Genomic DNA, 4,222 nt, shown 5'->3' on the forward strand with positions numbered 1-4,222 from the left:
TGTGGATATGGAAAAGAAAGAAAAAGGCACATCTCTTTAATAGTGATAGTAAGCATTCTCTCTATTTAACCTTCAAGCCACTAAAAGTATTAATTATTGACGTAGGGACAGAAGAATTGAGTAAGTTATTTGAAACATATTCCACCTCAATCGATTTTTTTTTTCTCTCTCTCTACATATCTACTGAAAGGTTACAAACCATTTTTACAAACTCGATACTTTCGACAACTGAAGTGTAAGGTCAGCACACCCACTAGGATTTGTTACATATCTGAAATATTAATGATCTATCTTAATAGTGTTGACTCGCATCAGACTCCGATCACAGTGTATCCATTAGTATTATGACGCCAAAGTACCACGTCTGTAGGTCAGAGTTCAGTTTGGGACGATTTGGCGCATCAACGGAAAACATCATGAAACAGCGGTATATTTCATTCAAAAGTAAAGAAAATAAAAAAAAACATGAATGAATTTTAGTTCTGCAATTAGTGCTGATAATTGAATAAATAAAATCAAAAAAAGAAAGATCTACAATATATCAACGGTGGGTATTTAGACAAATAACTGTATCATTAGTTAAATAACAGACTTTGAAAGGACTTCGAGCCCTTAACTTTACAAACTCCACACAAATTATTATTGGCTCTCATTCCAGTCTTAAGTATCTTGTCACAAGTCCAACACAAGTTTCAGATCATTTGGTCATTTTGCAAGTCAGGTCGCAAGTAAGCAAAAAAGCGACTCGAGACATAACTCGAGTCCAAGTCACACGACTTGCGTCAATAACTGCGGTACTTTCTGGTCAAATACCGAATAACTATAGGGGGAAATGAAAAGCCATTTGCTCTTACTTAAAAAAAAAAGTTTGATAGAGGTAAATTTGTAATATTTATGACCCTAATTCGAATTGATCTAATTAATGTAATCAGGGTTGTTGCTAAGTGAGTCTAAGATGAAGATAACCATGGTAACTATGAATTATTCATGAATCGTCAGTTGTTCTATACTTTATCAGGATTTTAGTGATATGTGATGTTAGTTCAAGAATGATAAATCTACCAACTGTCATGACTGTTGCATAATCGAAAAAAAAGTATATAGAGAGAGCTTCATTGAAACCTTGAGATAAAATAAAGATGAAGAAAATACAGGATACATGCAATTTATTAAACAAATGGATGTATATCCCTTTTTATTTGCGTTCCTACTAACTATCGATAATGAGACTATAATAATATTATTATAGTATTAACATGACAAATGGTTTGAAAGATATTCCCCTTTATACGAGAGGGTTGGTGCTAAGTAACGTTTAATATGAATTCAACAAGAAGCACAAATGGAATAAGTGACCAACAACTTTTTTTCAGAAGCAAAGAGTCAAATAGACGCTTTGGCATTGTTTGAAATTTAAGTCAGACAACATTCATATTCGTCTCAGGATTCAAATAAATCATATTGATATTGGCGAAATGACAAAAGATGGATCGAATGAAAGAAATATTATCCTTATTTCCTTTTATTTTGACATTTTAGATACCACTAAGAGCATTGAAAATAGCTTTTTACGAGTAGATGTTCCTTTCACAAGGATACTGCCCTTTCAGTTATTGATACAGAATGGCAATTATTATCTTCAAAAGATTTAAGACCACAATAATGTTTGTATCTACCATGAGAGTAAACAGATTTTTAACAAGAAGAAGAAGAAACGATAAACATAGTATCGGTCTAATGGTCAAACAATTCAACAATAAATTGGTCAATTCATACAAATGTTCCGACTGATTACATTTGGACTGTCTTGTTCAGTGCTTTAATATTGTCTTTCCATTCATTTGATTAACCTTTTCCTTTACCCCTTACCTGTATGTTTGATATCTCTGAAATGCTGTTTAAAAAATATTACTGCAATGTTAAAAAACTTGAAAACATCTCCCACACATTTATTTCTCATTGGGTCTCGTGTTGAAAATAGAGTACTTATATCCAAGTCTTTGCCACTGGTTATAATAAACTCGGTTTTAGATTTAGAAATTTAGAGTTAGAAATAATGAAATGAGCTTGGAATAGTCGGGGCAAAAGACATCACTTATGAATCAAATCATGTCTGAGACCTGTCTGAATATCACAGAGGCCAAAAAGGGGCTGAGAAAATAAGCATGTAGGATGCGGAAGGGTATTTTCGTTTTAAATTAATTCTGCTTGCATGATTTTAAAATTTGTTTCATTCGCCCCCAACAAAGATTAAGAATAATCAAATTTATTGAAACATAAAAAACGAAATATTGGGTAATGTTCATAGGTTCATACCTTTCGTTTGTCAGATCCACCTAAATAAAATGTTCGAGTCAGGGTGTCTAGACAATCTGGTTGATTAAAAAAATGATATTAAAATTTGATAATGAGGGTAAAAAAAATATGTCCACTCATGTGTTAAGTCGTTTTACTGAACGATGAAAGAAAAATGATTTTAACAACGCATAAACGTCAGCTACACGGACCAACACGTCAGCAACACGGACCAACCCGTCAGCTATATTGACCAGCACGGCAAATGAAAATCTGCTCATAAAAATGAGCTGATTTTTGTTTTACTTATTTCATTCATTTTCTCATCCTTGTCGCAACATCGTAATTGTTTTTTGAGTGAATTACAAAAAAGAAATATATATCTATATACTACTCAAAACTTCCTTAACCAGTAAAAACGCTGTTTTATTTTTTAAACAACACAGTTTACTGTTTTTTCACAGTAGTTGTTAAGTTCTTGAAATCTTAAACAACAAATTCAATTTTGAATATTTAATCTTAAATAAATTAAGCATATGTTAATGTCAACTGTTTAGCAACTACTGAAAAGCTCATAAAGTAAACAGTGTTGTATAACATTGATGGGAAAAAAAACACGGACTGCTAAATGTACTCCAGGCAGCTACACGGACCTACACGACAACTACACGGACCTACACGTCAGCAACACGGACCAACACGTCAGCTACACGGACCAACACGTGTAGCTGCCTGGAGTACATTTATAGCAGTCCGTGTTTTTTTCCCATCAATGTTATACAACACTGTTTACTTTATGAGCTTTTCAGTAGTTGCTAAACAGTTGACATTAACATATGCTTAATTTATTTAAGATTGAATATTCAAAATTGAATTTGTTGTTTAAGATTTCAAGAACTACTGTAAAAACAGTAAATTGTGTTGTATAAAATATAAAACAGCGTTTTTACTGCTTAAGGAAGTTTTTAGTTTTATATATATATATATATTTGCAATCCACTCAGAAAACAATTACGATGATGCGACAAGGATGAGAAAATGAATGAAATAAATAAAACAAAAATCAGCTCATTTTTATGAGCAGATTTTCATTTGCCGTGCTGGTCAATATAGCTGACGTGTTGGTCCGTGTTGCTGACGTGTTGGTCCGTGTAGCTGACGTGTTGGTCCGTGTAGCTGACGTGTTGGTCCGTATTGCTGATGTATTGGTCCGTGTTGCTGACGTGTAGGTCCGTGTTGCTGACGTGTTGGTCCGTGTAGATCCTTGTGAAGATGCCGTGTGTGCTATCATCAATGCTCGTCGAGACTTAATCCGGGGCAAAACGATCCCGGACCTCCCCGGATCATGCCGGCATTGCCGTGTTGATCCGTGAGGATCTGTGTCTATATGTGACTGGGGCTTTAAAGAAACTATAGTAGAAAATCGCCCCCTACTATCTTCGCTCTCATTTTTTAGATTGTTTAATTGGTTTAAGGTTCTTAAATTTCGCCTCTCAGTGTTTAGCGCACGACTGCGTAATGGCGCCGAAACCAAACACCGAAAATATTTTACTGTATGTCAACAGTCGCGATGTAAGCTAGTATTTGGATGAAAGAGAGCAAGTGTTTAGCTCAGAGAAGACAGAATATTGAATAGTTTCTCATAATTTTCTTCATGGAATAAGTGTATTTGGATCACCATTCTAATCTAAACTCGTAAGACCTTTCACGTTTGTTTGATTGGATCTTTATTTCCAACTACCCTTTTCAGAGTTTACGTGTATACTTATATCGCTGAAGAGTCACTAGCAAAGATCTTTTACCATTTGCCCAACATACGGAAGGATATACCTCTTAGCAAATGACAATGATCGATGCACGGAAAGGCAAATTTCAATACTCAACCTATTCAATCCATTAGCACCTAGGTAATAGGTGTTTGCGTCTC

The sequence above is a fragment of the Lytechinus pictus genome, chromosome 3 (genome assembly GCF_037042905.1).
Source record: "Lytechinus pictus isolate F3 Inbred chromosome 3, Lp3.0, whole genome shotgun sequence".
NCBI classification, from domain to species: Eukaryota; Metazoa; Echinodermata; class Echinoidea; order Temnopleuroida; family Toxopneustidae; genus Lytechinus; species Lytechinus pictus.